We start from the raw sequence: 18,417 nt of genomic DNA on the forward strand, positions 1-18,417 counted from the left end.
GCCTCTCCCAAGGCAACATGCAAAGTTATCCCTTGATTCAGGGATCTATTTTTAGCAGTTGGAGGTTACATGCAAGGATCATTTTAGAAACCTTCTGCTAAGTGTCTCTTTTCCCAGATTTGTGGCATGTGTGTCAAAACTTTGATTTTATGAAAACTAATCAACCTGACATTATAGAGATCATTCCTCACATTGACCTTGTATCTCTGAAATCCCACATTGCATCTAGTGGTCGTCAGCATATTCAGCTCAGTTGTTTTGTGGTAAGCCTCCTTTTCATGTCTCACACTGCATTTTTCTATCACTTTTTGTGTTTCACCTTTTGTGAGCTTTGTATGCTTGATTTCAGTGAGATCTTGCTACCATTTTAATGTATGTTAGCTTTTAGAAGCACCATTTTGGTTTTCATTTGCACCTCACTACTGTCGCATGCATGATATTGTTTTTGCATGAATGGTCATCATTGTGGCGACTCACTTTACACACATGCATGCTTTCCCATTTTTTGAATCCTACATGTGTTTTTTACATTTATGATCATTTTCTCATGTTTGTGCTAATCTCACCATGCAATCAAACTTCATAGGTTTTCAGTCGTCCATCAGTCACATTGGGTTGCCTTGGCCCGAACCATCCTTGCTCGGTTAGCACTGTGCATTTCCAGAATTGAAGGCTCTGCCCTCCCTCCAGATATTGCACATGTCTGGCCCAACACTGATCTCCAGGCTTGCATTGTGCAATTCTTGGAGGAAGTGTCTTGCTGGCCCCATAAACTGTACAATGTAGTTTGCTGGTTGCATGTCACTACTAACTGAAATTGTGCATTGCACAGTTTCAGTCCTCGAAAAACTAGGAAAGACTGTGCATTGTGCATTTCTAGTAGATAGTTAGCCTCCTAACAGCTCGGACTATGCCTTGTGCAGTTTTTGTAGTCAGTCCCACAATCTCGCGGTGGAAATTGCACAATCTTCACAATCGATCACACAGGTATGTTGCAAGTCAGTTGTCAAGTTTGTTTTGGTTTTTGACTAAAAAATTTATTTGCATGAGTGTTACTATGTCTCCAAGAATCACAGGTGTTTGTTTGCCTCTGAGCAACACAAGTACAATGACCTTTAGGAGAGAAGAGTCAAAGGACATTGTTGAGAGCACAATGAGGTTTGCACCCAAGCAAGTGTCTATGAGCTCACCTACCTATGAAGACATCAAGTTGTTCGTAGATAAGGAAATCAAGATAATATGGAAGCAGCATTACAACAAGTAGTAGTAAAAGGAAGCACACCTGAACACAATGAATGCAAGAGGAAGGTTGTTGAAAACACAAAGGTGGAACAAAGTTGCAAGCTCAAGTAGATCCACTTGCGATGAAAGCAACTTTGGAGACTGAGGCTATGAGGTGACGGCGTGACATGAAGATCACATGAAGGTAGAGAATGGAATAGAGAATGAGTTACATCTGCTGAAGTAGCAACTCAAGGAAGAACATGAGTTGCGTAGATGAGAGAATGAATTGTAGTAGGAACATGAACAGTAGGGGTTGCAACATGCACAAACAAATGAAACTGTGTCTGTACAAGTTATAGATCCATCCTAGTAGCTGGCACGGAATGGACAAGGTGAGAACTATTGTTGATCACATGCAATGGAATTCAATAGCATGCATATCATTGTGTGCACACATGTGATCCCACCTATTTGGCACACTCACTGAGGCAAAGACAAGAAGCAAGTCCAACTGGAGTTGAACATGTACTTTGACGATTTGATGTGCACGATCACCAACACATTCTTGGAGATCAGCGCAGACCCTATGCATCAACATGTTTTCAATTAAGTCACACCCAAGACGGTGATGCACATGCTATGAGGCGAGTTGGACAGTGGAGCCATATCATTGTACTCGGATGCAACAAAGGCAAGAGTTCACTTCAGGAATATGTCACCATTGAGCACATGAACACCATCACGGATTACCAAGCTTGGCATCAGTTCGCCACCATCGACCATCACAAGGATGTCAAAGAGTTGGTCTCATGACAATGGTCTGAGTGTTAGTGATGTCATTCCTGGCTTTCTGAAGCCATTTTGTCTGACATGGGTATGTGTGCAGATTGTATGTAACGTCTTTTCGAGTGGAAGTTCAAGTGTAGATAGTTGAATATAATAATCATAAAGTAGTTGAAGAGTCATGAGGGTAGATGAATGGCACAAAGGTGAATGTCAAGGGTCACCCCACCCTTTTCTATAAATAGTACCTGATAACTCATTGTATAGGCTTTTGGTTAGCCAAGCTTCTAATAGTAGTATCTTAGAGAAGTCTTGGACAATATTGTAATGAGCCTTGGCTTCTCCACTATGTAGAGCTAGTATATCTCTTTGGAGGACCGGATGGTTGCGGCTGTAACATTTCACTATTGGATCTAGTGGTTGGACATGGATGTATTGTATGAATGGAACTTACACTTCTTAATATAACAGAGCCAACATGTTTCATGCATATTTTGTATTGTATTTCAACTATCTTGATTGCTCTAAATGGTATATGTATATGTTTGCTTACACATGCATGTGTAGCTATTTCTGTATATGTATGTATTAAACTTTATGAAATGTGTTGTTTGTTTAACCATCACATTATATTGCTAGCTTACTTACCTTCCATGTTATGATGCATCTTTTCTCTTGTGTTCCCTTCTTAACTCCGTGCTATCACAGGTTCCGAAGGGGCACACTCACCTCATCCTCTGTGTGTTAGAAATGCTCATGAACTTTCCTTGACTTATTGCATATGTCACACCCTTGCTACCAAAAGGGACATCTTACTTTCCTTTGTGCCAAACCGTGGTCAAGGAATTATTTTACGACCCACTGCTGGGAATCCTACACCAAATGGTTTGAGGTCTAATTGGGACTTCTTACTGGGGAGATCCCCTGACATGTTGGTAAGTCGAGCACCATCAACATTTTGGTGCTAGAAGGAGGCTAGATGACAAGCTGAGTCCTCCAATCTTTTTTTGAATCTCTGCATATCCATCATGACTAACTACATAGTTCCTCTTCTGGAATGTATGTCTTATGGAAATGACTTCATTATCTTGGAAAAGCTCTCGGATAACTTGTCACATAAAGCATATGATTGTGGAGGCCATGTAGCCTTGGTTAGGCATACAGTCAGCATTGTAGGCTCATGCAAAAGACATGGAATCTTTGAAGAATACATGACCTACATGATGTTCATCTACACGCTTCGAGGGCACCCAATTCACTGGTGTGCCACACTGGCTGAAACATATATTCAATCTCTTTCTCATCTGGTCTTAGATATAGACCGGGCTTTCAACCACTTTAACTCTAAAGAACTCGATAAATAGATTCTAAAATTATGAAAAGCACTCGATGAATCCGGTGAATAGTTTTACACACACTTTTGTAATCTTGCATACTGATTCCTTGAAGATGAATTTGATTGGTAATTTCTTCATGTGTGATTTAACTATCTTCTTTACATATCTGAAAATTCATAATTCTTGAAATCATTTGAATCTTGCTTAGCACACTTTAGTGGTGGAGTTGCAAAATCACAGGTAGGCATAGTTGTTGTCACGAGTGACTGCCCACCTTCACCTCATCAAACAACTCCACCATCGCAGAGTGATGTGGGAGATTATGCACACACATATGTTGAACTGTCACATCATCCCACCCGATTTTCTCTTGATATATCCATATATTTAGCTTGCAAGACTGTTGGTTGTTATGTCGATTCATTCCCTCAACCTCCGTCCCCGTGTTCTGTTGATCCTCTGAATTGTACTCTCTTGTTTTCTTCCATTCTAGACTCCTCACCTATTATGGATGAGGATCAAATTCTTGACGGAGTTGGTCTTATGCAGCCAACCTACGCCACCATTCATGATGAGTGTGTGCGAGAATCTAAAGAAGAACCCGTGGTGAAGGATGAATCCCTTCTAGTCATGCCTCATCTACTTTCTCTTGACATCCCTTATGATTCTGCTACTGTTGATTTCTCCTGTGAAACTCATTTATGGATGTTTCTACATTCAATCATTCATAGGACACGTTAGATGTCAATTTTTCATTACATTGCAGAGAGGAAACATCTTCCTTCGCAAATCTGTCCAATATGTCATATGTCATTTATGAAAACACAGAGGGTTAACATCCTTGCTTCTCATCTACCCCTCTACATGATTCATCAAATCATGAGGATTCTGACAAACATCAAGAATTTTTTGATCTTGGTTGTCGTGATCTCTCTACTTCTTCATCCAATCACAATGTTGATTCAATCTTTGTTAACCTATCGAAGACCATGGGGGATTGACTCAGTGAACCTCTGATCCAAAATGGATCTTGGATAAACCTCTAAGTCTAAAAGACTTCATATAAGAGGTAAAAGGTTTTAAATGGCACAAATCCTTTGTAAATTTGAGTCATATAAAGAAAAGGGTTAAACGTAGAGTTCTATGTAAATGTTGCATCAGAAAGCGTTCAAAGGGAGGACTTAACCATAGGCCTTACGAATCCCCCATTGCGATCTCCAACATATCACATTGGAGGTAGGTTTCCATGCGATATCAGAACCGGGGCAAGCTGATAGAGCGTTTGCGACAAAGCGGATAGGCGAGCGACAATATATATATATATATATATATATATATAACGCATCAGAGCAGTCCAAGGGATGTTGTATAGGCCTCGGGCTGATGTGATTGCGATATGCGATGGTGTCAATCAGCAATAGCACCAATGTGAGGGGGTCGATAGCGATATGCGATGTGCTGATATCGATGATCGATGATCAGTGGATCCCCATTATAAAGGGTCGTTGACATATGCGATTGTGATATGCAATCAGGGTGCCAACCCGATAGGCTTATAAGCAGGATTTCATATAATTTGAAATCCAGATTTACGATATTTCTTTGTATTTCATATAATTGCGTTTTTTAGCCAAACACAATGCGATTGCGATATGTGATAGAATGACAAACTCCAGAGGATTATGGGGGTGATTGCATATATTTTGACTTCCGATGAAATGGCTCATGATGTTTTTTGCCCGTGTATTCCATTATTTGGCTACTTTGAGGATTTCTCCATAGAAAGGCTAAACACTGGGTTTCTTGTGCTCACCAGTTCATTTCCATTGGAAACAGTCTCTCGCACATGTTCCATGCTGTAAGTTGGCATTCTGTAATAGGAATGTGTTATAGAAGACATAGAGCTACAGAGCCAGTGAGCTAGAGCGCCAAGCGTAGAGTCACAGAGCTAGTGAGCTGGAGGGCTAGTCGAAGAGATGTAGAGCCGCAAAGGAATGATTCCTCATGAAGAGAGACAGAGGAATAGCTGGGGGAGCCACAGAGTCAGAGGATTCCTAAAAAGTGAGAGAGTATGACTCTCACAAGGGGGCTCACAATAATGTAGCAGTAGAGAAGCTAGTTTTTGCATCATAGAGTTGATAGAGGCAGAGTCACGAGAGGTTGGAGGCAGGGTCGCAGTTCCAGAGAAAGCTAGAGAAGCGACCAAAGGTTGGGGGCAATGGCAAGGGGGTGATTACTTAGAGACTTGGGCATAGCAGAGTTGCAAAACCAGAGAGCTTGAGCACAACAGAGTTGCAAACCCAGAGAGCCATAGAGCTGAGGACTCGTAGAGAGCCACAAGAGGTTGGGAGGATAGCGAAAGAGCCACTAGAGGTTGGAGGCTTGATAGAGGCATAGCCACTAGAGGCTGGAGGTAGAGCCGTAGAGCTAGAGAGCTCAAAATAGACTTCTAAGAGCCATGAGGCTATAATGAAGTTTCAGAGCAGTAGAGAGATCAAATGATCAAGCTGTTGCTAGTGTTTTATGTGTGCTGAAGATAGAAGAAGGAATTCCAGAGACAGTAAAAGAATTCTGAGGGAGTTGGTGCAAGTCAGGAGCTCAAGATAGCGCGGAGCGCTGATTGAAGGATTCTAGTCCAGAGAAGCATAGATCTGTCTACAAATTATGGATAGCCAGTAGGATAAGATGGTATTCTAAACCCATATGTTCAGTTGTAAACCAATGGATTTGAGTGTGGAACTTGTAAAAGAAGTTTACTAATTCCAAAAATCCTAGTTGAGTTGACTAGAGCTCATGGAGACGTAGCCCAAGATATCAGGGTGAACTCCTAATTAAACTTGTTGTATTTATGTGTTTGTTTATTTGCTACATTTACTTCTATGTGTGTTTAGATATTAGTTTAAGCAAATAAACTTAAGGTAATTAAGCAGTTAAAGGAAAACACAGGCATATACCTATTTCAAGTACTTTTAATTCCGCAAACTGTTAATATAAGCCTAGATCTTGGAAATATATAACCTTTCAAGTGGGATAGGTTATTGTAAGATGAAAAGAAGCCTTTAGTGCCCCACTATTCAGATTAGGTGGTTTCAGAGCTAGTTATGAGAGAGCATCAGGTTGATTAACCCCACTTCCAAAGAAGGTGGTATTAGAGCTAGTTATATCCGAGCTAGTTATATCAGAGCATTAGGTTGATTAACCCCACCTTCAACGAAGGTTATATCAGAACACGTTATACCAGAGCAGATGGTATCATGAAGTAGGTGGTATCATATCAGAATGCTTTGATGGCTTGAAAGGTGTTTGATTGTTTGTAAATTGACTATTGTTTGAGTTTGCAAAGGTGAAGGGAAAGCTACTGATAGCTAAGTCTAGGAGAGGACAAGAAGGAAGAAGGGTTGAAGGCATTCTCCTTATCCCGAAGGACCCAAAGGCAATCATTGAAGCACAAGAGGTTTGTTGCAAAAGGATGCTTGTCTTTTGATTTATTGCATTTCTTTGCTAACGAGATGCAAGTTGGAGGATGAAAAATGTTGAGTAGGAGACTCATTTTATTGCTACAGCATTATGTTCATTTGAGCTTCGAAAGTACATTGTACTTAAGAGAAAGTTGAAGGATGGAACATTATATTGCATTTCATCTTCGAAAGTAAAATGTACTTAAGAAAAAGTTGAAGGATGAAATGTATGGATGAGAATGATGTGCATGAACACAGGGATGCTGATGATTTCCTTGTATTGGAACATGTATGTGTGATTAACTTGAAGGGTTGATTACTTTGTTTTTAAACATGCATATAATGCAATATTGACTTGAGAAAAGTTGATTTGGTCTCCAAGATGGAGATGTTGATGAAGTGTTTCATCTTTGAAAAAGAATTGTAGAATTATTTCTCTACATGCTTGACTTGAAGGGTCAATTGTTTTAAAGGCATGTTTTATTGCCTTGTTATCTAGTCAATCATTTGTATGCAGATGTAAGACATGGAGGTAGCTCACAAGATGTGAAATCTATTTCTTTTGATGAAGCAAGATTTTAGGCCATCTAGTTGTTATCTGTAATTCTGTTGTTGTTAACAGTTGTTGTCTACAATATGTCAAACAGATACAAATGTAAATTTTTGTGAAGAAGATGTAACTTCACATTGGTTTGAGCCACCTTTGATCAATGTTCAAAGTAGAGAAGTTCAGACTACCTTTTGTGACGTTCTCAGCAGTTGTTTTGTAGGAAGTCAAGGAGGAAGATATTTCTTCCCAGGAGCGCAAGCACATCCAGGAAGGGAGTGTTCAAAGGCTTTGGTTCAGAGGCACTATGCAAAGCAAGTGTACAGAGGCTAAAAGAAGAGGGTGAGGGACTCTCATTTACTGTTTAGATCAGTATATCAGTCTTTTGAAGTCCAAAAGCTTTTTAGTGGGAATGCGTGATCCAAAATGAATCTTGCATTAACCTCTAATTCTAAAAGACTTCATATAAGAGGTAAAAGGTGTTAAATGGCACAAATCCTTTGTATATATGATTTAGATAAAGAAAAGGGTCAAAGACGGAGTTCTATGTAAATGTCGCACCAGAAAGGGTTTAAAGGGAGGACTTAACTACAGGCCTTACGAATCCTCGATTGCGATCTCCAACATATCACTTTGGAGGTAGGATGCCATGCGATATCGGAACTCGGGTGAGTCGATAGACTGATTGTGACGAAGCGGATCAACGAGCAGCAGTATATATATATCACATCAGAGTAGTCCATGGGATGTTCTATAGGCCTTAGGCCGATGCGATCGTGATATGCGATGGCGCCGATCAGCAATAGTGATGATGTGAGGGGACCAATAGAGATACGTCGATGCAATGGGGCTGATAGTGATATGCGATGCGTCAATATCGGTGATCGATGGATCCCCAATATAAAAGGTCATTGACATATGTGATTACGATTTGCGAATAGGGCGTGGACTCGATAGGGTTGTAAGTGCGATTTCATATAATTTGAAATCTCGATTTACGAGATTTCTTTATATTTCCGTATAATTGGGTTTTTTTGCCATATGCAATGCGATTGCAATATGTGATAGAATGATGGACCCGAGAGGATTATAGGGGAAATTGCATATATTTTGAGTTCTAGTTAAATGGCTCATGATGTGTTTTTCCTATGTATTATGTTATTTGGCTATTTTCGGGATTTTTGCATAGAAAAAGCAAACAATTGAGTTTCCTGTGTGCGCCAGTTCATTTCCATTGAAAACAATCTCTCACACCTGTGCCACACTATAAGCAGGCATTTTGTAATAGGGATGTGTTATAGAAGATGCACAACCACAAAGATAGTGAGCCAGAGGGCCAAGAGCAGAGCCACAGAGCTAGTGAGTCAGAGGGTCAATCGAAGAGACACAAAGGAATGATTCCTCATGATGAGAGACAGTGAAATGGCTGGGGGAGCCATAGAGTCAAAGGATTCCTCAATAGCTAGAGAGTATCACTCTCACAGGGGGGCTCACAACAATGTAGCAGCAGAGAAGCTAGTTTTCCCTTTAAAGAGCTGATAGAGGTAGAGCCACTAGAGGTTGGAGGCAGAGCCTCAATTCTAGAGAAATCCAAAGAAGCCATGAGAGGTTGGGGGTGATGGAAAAAGGGTGATTCCTCAAAGAGTTGCGCGCAGCAGAGTTGCAGAGCCAGAGAGCTTGAGCACAGCAGAGTTGCAAAGCCAAAGAGCCATAGAGTTGAGAACTCGTAGAGAGCCACCAGAGGTTGGGAGGACAACAAAAGAGCTAGCAGAGGCTGGAAGCTTGACAGAGGCATAGCCACTAGAGGTTGGAGGCAGAGCCGCAGAGCTAGAGAGCTCAAAATAGACTTCTAAGAGGCATGAGGCTGTAATGAAGTTTCAGAGTAGCAAAGAGATCAAATGATCAAGCTGTTTCTAGTGTCTGATGTGTGCTGAAGATAGAATAAGGAATTCCAGAGACAGTAAAAGAATTCTAAGGGAGTTGGTGCAAGCCAGGAGCTCGAGATAGCCTAGAGCACTGATTGAAGGAGTCTAGTCCAGAGAAGCCTAGATCTGTGTACATGGAATGGACAACCAATGTGATAAGATGGTATTCTAAACCCATATGTTCAGTTGTAAACCAATGGAGTTGAGTGTGGAACTTGTAAAAGAAGTTTGTCATAATCCCAAAGAGCCTAGTTGAGTTGACTAGAGCTCATGGAGATGTAGCCCAAGATATCAGTGTGAACTCCTAATTAAACTTGTTGTCTTTATGTGTTTGTTTATTTGCTGCATTTACTATTATGCATGTTTAGATATCAGTTTAAGAAAATAAACTTAAGGCAATTAAGCGGTTAAATTTTGTTGACACCTAATCATCAGGATTGGGTGAATAATTGAAATTGATGTAAATAAATAATGGAGAATATGAATAGTCACTGAGAGATGAAATGAACAACCTCTCCCTCATGTATATAATAAACACAAACCTAAATGAAATCAATGAATTGAATTTCGTGGAGTTACTACTTGGCCTGACATGGTATCAGAGCCAACACCATTTTTTTAGCTTCCCTCTGCTTTGTAACTCCCTTCTGCATATTCTACTTATATTCTACCCATGTTCTGCAGGCTGACATCTCTGTCAAATCCCTATGAAATCTCATTCATTGTTTAATATATTTGTTGAAGTGTGTTACCTCTTGAAGGAGTCGATTCGTTGCATTGGAGCTGGTTGTTGCATCGAACGCACTGAAGCTGAAGGTGCTATGGTGTATGGTACTGCTTCCTAGAGGTGCTATTTATTCCTGCACAAATGGTATTCAGTTGTACGTATATCTTGATTGTATTATGCAGTGGTATAAAAACATTTTGCTATGAGTTCCATATGCTATAAGTTCCAACAAATGCACGTTGTGAGTTATACACATGTATTAAAATTGAGTCATACACATCGGCCTCTCCATCTACTTTCCATACCATTCAATTGGTATACCTCTGACATTTGTATATACCTTTCAGTTGTGGTTATAATAGCATCTCTAACAGAACCCTTCGTGTTCCATAAAATATACAATGTGACCTCTCCGCCATTATCCATTTCTTTGACCCACAACTTTTTCTTGTCCTCTTAAACTTCTAAGATTCACCTTCTCCTGTCTTCGAAGTGTGGCAATTACAAATGTTAAAACGGGAACAAGATTAAATGCTCTCTGTTTGTTGACCTGGAAGTTAACGTTGTCTCCGTCACATGAATTGCGTCTTCCTCCATTGAATGAACCGCTACTTCGTTGGTAAAGCTTTCTAATGGCACCATCTGTGGGAAACGAACCTCTGTTACGTTGGTAAAGCTTTGTAATAGTGCTGGTTGTGGGGTACGAGTCTTCCTACGGTGGTATATTGGTAAAGTGTTGCGCTGATTCTACACTTTGAGAACTAAACGATCTGGTAAAAGAGGTCGCACCGGCAACAAGGAGAATAAATGCAAAACAATCATTTGCATCAAGTTTTGTAAGTTTTTCCACTGAGACACATTGCAAGGGATTTCTGGGTTTGCAATTGTAAAACATTTTTGAAAAAAAAAGACGTACCTCTGTTGGAGTGTTGTTGAATGTGCTATAAATTTGTGTGTATATATAGTCTTACGTATTGACAGTTGAATTTTCTGTTAAGTCATATCAAAAATATATTCCTTTGAATTGTAATTAAAAAAAAAATACCACCAGAAGTACAATTTTACTGTATATTGGCAGAAGTATTTTTCTATCAATAGAAGTATTTCTTACAGTATGCATTCAATAATATCTATTGTGGGAATTGTTCTCACTGGCAAGGAGAACTATCCTGAGTGCTCCCAGATGATAAAACGCACCGTCATTTTCAATGAGTTGTGGAAAGGATTTTGTGTTGGAGACAGATACAAAGAACCAGGATAGCCTACCTCAGACAAAGAGCTCGTCATTTGGGAAAACAGGAACAACAAAGCTTATGCATTAATCACAGCATCTGTAAATGAAGAGGTGAGTCACCATATTTCACCATTTTCAACTACCTTTGAAGCCTTACAAAAGCTGAAAGAACTCTATGACTCACATTCTGCACTTGAAGTTGTTCAACTCATGATTAAACTCTTCACTCTTGAACTGCAAAATAATGATCCTCTTGCTCTTGCATCTGAAGTAAATTCTATAATGCATGATATCAAATCCACTAAGGTTGAATTGGATATTCCTCTTATCGCTTTTCTCAAGGCACTTTATCCTACTTACTCTAATTATCTTGAGTCATTGCAAGAAAATGGAAATCTCAAAGATATTACCTTTGACTCTCTTGTGAAAAAGTTTTCTGAAAGAGAGAAAGCTTTTGGAAAGAAGACAGCCCCTGAATCTTCTGAAGAGGCTATGTGCCTTGCTCATAAAGAAAATCATCCTACTCAAGAGTCTTTAAGAGGAAGAGGTGGTTGAATAGGAAGAGGAAGATATTTCAGAGGTGGGGGGGTAGACACTCTCAAGGAGAAAAGGCAGATTTTCACTACATATGCTGCAAAAGAAATGGATCGCATGATGCCTCTACATGCAAGTTACCATGGGACAAAATTGAGCAGCAAAGAAACCAAAAAAAAGGTAAAATTGATGATACAGACAAAGGTAAAGCACATGAATCCATTCACTATGTTGTGGCACAATGTAATATTGGAGTAAATGAAGATTTATTTAATGCTTCACTTGCTTCTTGGAAAAATGATTGGTTGCTGGATTCAGGAGAAACCTACCACATGACTCATAGAAAATGTTTTTTTGAAGAATTTACTGACAATGTTGATGGAGCATTATACTTTGTAGACCAATCAAAACTCAAGCCATCAGGGCTTGGCACAGTCAGGCTTAAACTGTCTAGTCTTCCAGACTTTCTTCTTCATCATGTTCTATATCTCCCGTAGCTCAAGAGAAACTTGATGTACTTGGTATACATCTACCAACAAGGTCACTCCATTCATATGTTTGATGGCAAGCTTGAGGTAAGAAAAGAATCCGACCACTCACTTGTCATGAGGGGAATAGAAGAAGAAAGGCTTCTCAAGCTGCAAGGAACCTCTGCTCGTGCACAACATCTCTGATACAATTCTCATTATGAAGAAGGTACACTTCCATCAAGTTTATTATGGCATGCTATATTTGGACATTTGAACTATGACAGCCTCTGCTTGTTGAAGAAAAAAGGTGTTGCTAGTTTGCTTACAATTCCCAGGAAATTTAAGCAATGTGATGCTTGCATTCTACGAAATCATAGCGAACAGTCTTTTCATGATTGACATTCAAGAGCACATAGAAAACTTGAACTTATTCATTCAGATTTATGTGTTCCAATGCCTGTTCCTTCTGCAAATGGAAAGAAATATATGATGACATTTATTGATGACTACACCAGAATGTGTTGGGTTTATTTATTGAAGAACAAATCTGATGCTTTTCAAACATTCAAGAATTTTCATAAATGGATTGAAAATGATGCAGAATCTCATATTGGGTATATTCGCACTGATAATGGAAAATAATACACATCAAATGAATTTGAAAACTATCTTCGCCAACATGGGATCAAACATCAAACAATTGTGCCTTATAATCCCCAACGGAATGGTGTAGATGAAAGAATGAATAGGACAATCTTAAATATGGTATGATCCATTCTCTTCTTCAAAAATGTAAAGATAATGTTTTGGGCTAATGCTATTCTATGTGCTGCATATATAAAGAATAGATGTCCATCTAATGCTATTAGAAAGAAGACTCCACATGAAATGTGGTATGGACATGTTCCTTCGGTAAAGCATCTCAGGGTCTTTGGTTCCACCTATTATGCCTTGATACCAAAGCTACATAGAAACAAACTTGGTGCTAGAAGTTGTAAGTGTATCTTCTTGGGGTATTCAAACACCTCCAAAGAATATCGTCTCTATGATGAAGTAAATAAAAAGTTTGTTATATCTAGAGATGTAATTTTTCTTGAATCATCCAAAACTGGCAATGTTGTTGAGCAGCAACTTGATCGCTTGGATAAATTTGAAAAAGAAAAATCATTTCAAGAATTTGATAATCAGATTCCACATCTTGAAGGGGGGATTCCTATACTAGATCAACATGTGGAATCTTCTTTTGAAGAACACTCTCCCCTACATGAAACTTCAACAACGGATGATGCTTTAAGTGATGTGATTGAAAAAATTGGGAGACTCAATCTCGATTAAGTCCCAACTCAATCAGTGGAGCAGCCTAGACCATCTGAAAAAGGTCCCCCAAAGTGGCTAACAAAGACACTTGAAAGTATCCATCCGGATGAGATTGGAAAGACAGGAACTAAAAATTCAAACCGACAAAATGGAGGTGATGTAGATGACTCTAATTCACCTGTTGATATGGATGTTTCTTATGATTGTGAATTGAAGTTGTCTACAGATTTTGAATCAACTTCCTTCAAAGAAGCTTCTTCTCATGATGAATGGAAAGAAGCACTACAAAAGGAGTAGGATGCCCTCATAAAGAATGGCACTTGGAAGCTGGTTGATCCTCCATTAGGAACCAAACCAATTGGCTGCAAGTGGGTCTATAAGAATAAGTATAAAGCTTATTGCTCACTTGACAAGCACAAAGATAGGCTTATGGAAAAATGTATTTCACATAAAGAAGGGGTCGATTATGAGGAGACTTTTTCCCCCACAGCAAAATGGGCTACCATCCGGACACTCTTTGGCCTAGCAGCTCAGAATGGTTGGAAAGACCATCAAATGGATGTAAAAACTGCTTTCTTGAATGGAGATCTAAAACATAATTTTTTTATGTCCTAGCCTGAAGGATTTTCTATGAAAGGACATGACCACAAAGTATGCAAACTTGTGAAATCATTGTATGGCCTCAAACAAGCACCGTGAGCCTGGTATTAAAAGCTAACTGAGCATCTTCTGAAACTCAATTTCAAACATTATGATCTTGATGATGCAACTTTATTTGTCAAGAAAGTTGGAAAAACAGTTGGATATCTTGTGGTATATGTAGATGATCTTTCGATGACAAGGAACACTAAAAGCTACATTGCATCCATAAAGAAGGAATTTTGGAAAATTTTTGAAATGACTGATTTGGGCTATGTTCATTACTATATTGGTATTGAAGTAACCCAACATCTGAAGTCCATATTTATTTCTAAAAGGAAATAAATTGGAGATATGTTGAACAGGTTTGGCATGACATAATGCAATCCTCTTACTACTCCAATGGAACAAAACTTAAAGCTCACATCTATTGAAGGAAAAGAATTTGAGGATGCAACAAAGTATAGACAGCTTGTAGGAAGTCTCAACTACCTAACTACTACTAGACCAGACATTTCATTCGTTGTTGGAATCCTCTCCAGGTTTATGCAAAAGCCTTGTGAGGGACATTGGTCTACTACCAAAAGGGTTCTAAGGTATTTGAAGGGAACTGAAGACTTTGGAATCAAGTATACACAGGTGGACAACTTCAGCATGATTGGATACTCTGATTCAGACTTTGATGGAGACAAGGAAACTGGGGTATCTACTTCGGGATATGCTATGAGTCTTGGATCAGGAGCTGTCTCCTGGATATCACACAAACAATCAGTTCCAGCAGATTTGACAACAGAAGCAGAATACGTGGTAGCAGCTGAAGCAACAAAAGAAATTGTGTGGCTCAGGAAAATTCTTAAAGATTTTCAGGTAAAACAAGTACAATCAACTCCACTCATGATTGACAATACTTCTGTAATAAAGTTGGCCAAGAATCCAAAGTTCCATGATCGAACGAAGCACATCAATACTAAATATCATCTGATTCGACATCATGTTGAGGCCAGAACAATCCATCTCTGCCATTGTTCCGCGTATGAGCAAATTACAGACATCTTCACCAAAGCACTTGGAAGAGAAAAACTTGAAAGATTCAGAACGATGCTTGGACTCACAAACATCCCTTCAGATTAAGGGGGGCGTTACACTAAAATTTGTCACCATGACTATTTGCAGTTAGTATGACTCCATCAACTATCATACTATCCTCCTTGGCAAGTCTTATACCTCTGCTCCTCATGTCAAACTCTAAAAAAGAGAGAAAGTCCTTAAAAAGTCAATTAACTCTGGTTACGCAGTTTCTCTTAACCTTACCTGCGTGTACGCACCCCAAGCTCACAATACCTGCGTACTTGTACGCTCTGTCTGTAAAGGGATGGGTGCGTACTCCTGTAAAGGTCAAAAGGTGTGAGTTTTACTTCAAAAAAGTTACTTGTGGTCGATTCTAGAGCATTCTAGAGGTTGGTTTGACGTGTATTGAGCGCCTCCAGATGGTTCATGTATCCCTATGAAAGAGGAACTTATCCCATCAAGAGGGGAGCTATCCCATTCAAAGAGGGGCTTATCCCATGATGGTGGACCTGATTAACTTCCTCTAAAGCACTATAAATACAGGCATTGGGCCAGAGGGAGGGGAGGTTGAAAGCTGAACATTCCTAAGGGTAGATGCTGCTGGAATTAGGACTCCCTTATAGAGCTTGAGTGGAGAGATTCCCATCCTTTTTTAGCTTCATTTGGAAGTGGGTGAGCTGATCAAAGTAAAGGAGAACTCTTGCTGGACCCTGGGAAGGACCTGCACAACACCAAGGCACTGGTTGTAATGGTTTCTTTTGTTTCCACTTAATACAATTAAGCTCATTTTTCTCAACAAGTTGTTATACATAATTTGTTTCATATACTCCTTGGTCTTTATGATGAATATGTTTTATTTTATGAGTTATTCAGGTGCTATGTAATCGTTTGCTTGTTAGTGAATGCAGGTTTCGAAGAGAAGGAGGAGCTCATCCGGATCGGAGAGGCTGGACTGCTACAAACAGCGTGGGACTAAAGGTATGTTTTGAACACCTGATTACTTGTATTCTAAATGTATATTTAGGGAAAGATAGTGTTTAATTGTCTTGTTTATCACTAGAAAGCCTTAGCTTCTAGGGAGGTCAGTTTTGTCCGCAAAATTGACTCTTTCCGCATGACAAAATGGCGACTCCGCTAGGGAATCCATGGATTTGATTTATTTCTCTTTTGATTGATACTTTGATTTGAGAAAAGTCGATTTCTTTATGGTTTTTGACTGATTGACTGTGAATTTGGGTGGAATAGCTTAGGGGTAAGTTAGATTTTACTTTTCTTGGTTTTGCTAGAAGTACGCAGCCTCTGCGTTAAGCACAATGCGTACTTGTACGCACTGCAGCTTTGTACACAGAGCGTACACGCACCTGTGCAAACAGGCTGCCTGCGTACCCTGTCAAAAGTTGAGAAAATTTCAATTTTTCCTTTTTTTCTTCTTAGATTTTGTTTATAATTTGTTTTTTGCTGCCCAGATCCACTAGTTACCTGTCAGAAGTCTTCATCTAAGCTTGTTTCATTAGTATCAAGGGTTTTAGTGAAATTCATAGAAGTTCTAGCCCTAGGGTTTGATTTTTGCATTGGTCCTGTAGTGACTTTGGCTTTAGAAGTTGTAAAACCTTGGATCTCCCTGGTCTTTTCAGTCTTCTTAGGAGTCGGACCTTTCATAAAATCCACCTGTGTGAGAAACCTACCTTTGTGTTGTCTCTTTGCAGAATTTCGACAAAGCTTGTTTGTTAAAGCTGTGAATTTCATTCTTAAGAAAAAGAACAAAAGATTTTGATTTTTGTTTTTGACTGGTTTATGATTCTGCATGAACTAGTCCTTGGTTGAATTGTAACTGAGTAAAACATCTTGGAATTATACTTGGTAGGCTTTTGCCTCATTAGATTTGCTTTTAGGTGAATTTCTCTTAGATTTGCTTTTAGGAAAAGTTGATTTGATTGTCATAGATTTTTTAAACTTGATTTTTGTTAAAGTAGTTTTACATGCTTTGTTAATATAGGAAAAAATACAAAAAATCTCTTTTGAAGAAATGTTTGTTTTAGTAGCATTTGAAGCCTTTGAAAAGAGAAAGGAATTTTCGTGAAATAATTAGTGGTCATGTGTTGTATTTTTTGGAAAAGATAAAGAGATTGTTTCTTTGATTTTTGTTGTCAAGAAAGTTGTCTTTATATCAATTTTTCATTCTCCAACTCTCTTAGCTAGGGAATTCATTGAAAAAGAAAAATAGTATAAATCATCCTAGGTGCATCTTTTTAGTGGATTTGAGTCAAGTCTACACACCATCAGTTTCATCTCCACTACCTTTTGTCCTAAAGAAAAGCCACAAAAATTAACGCTTAAAGTAAAATTAACTTAGTAACTTTTTATTTACTAGGGCTCTGAAACATCCACATAGATCAGGCTAGTGTCTTGGAGTAGGAGAGTAATTAACTCTCCAAGACAACAAAACCAAACAAGTAGCTCATCTTGTGGTAGGATAAATCCAATTGTTACATTTATGCTCTAGGAAAGCTCCTCTTAAAGGAGAAGCATGAGATCGTGTCCGAACCAGTGAGGGGATCAATCCTCCTTCATTGGGAACGACGCCAGATACGCACGTACTACAAACGGTAAACCTCAGATTATTGTCGAGGAGCCTGGGGTCACTTGTCGGTAAACCTTGGATTATTGTCAAGGAGCCGGCAAGGGGATTGAGCTTGATACTCTGCCCTTGCGTGCTATCAGATCGTAGACTATTCCCCCAGGTGTATTTTTTGTTGTTGGTGACCTTAGTGACAGTGGAGGGAAGATCCCACTGTACCTCGAGCAGACGTCGGCTAGACTCACTTGGATTTTCTGGGGGGTTCACTTCACTCGAGACGGTTAAAGTGGAGGAACTTGTGCTGGTCTATTCATTAAGCAGGTTGCCGGGGTAACTGTTCCACCCGCCACTTCTGTACTGAATTCGACGATGTTGGGCTTCATCACCAACTAGTGTTTTCGGTCCGGAAGGCTACTGTTTGTGTATGGTTTGACGCCCTAGATTCTTTAGGCATGTGATTCGAATTTGTTTGGTTCTTTAGAGATTTTAGGCGGTTTGCTTTGAGATTTTACTTTGTTTGCGTGTGTAGTAGTTAAAAGTTTTTAATTGTGGCTGAATTACCGAGACAGTCCCGTA

This window comes from Pinus tabuliformis, chromosome 8 (genome assembly GCF_031772625.1).
Source record: "Pinus tabuliformis cultivar Carrire ecotype Pingquan chromosome 8, CPIR1, whole genome shotgun sequence".
NCBI classification, from domain to species: Eukaryota; Viridiplantae; Streptophyta; class Pinopsida; order Pinales; family Pinaceae; genus Pinus; species Pinus tabuliformis.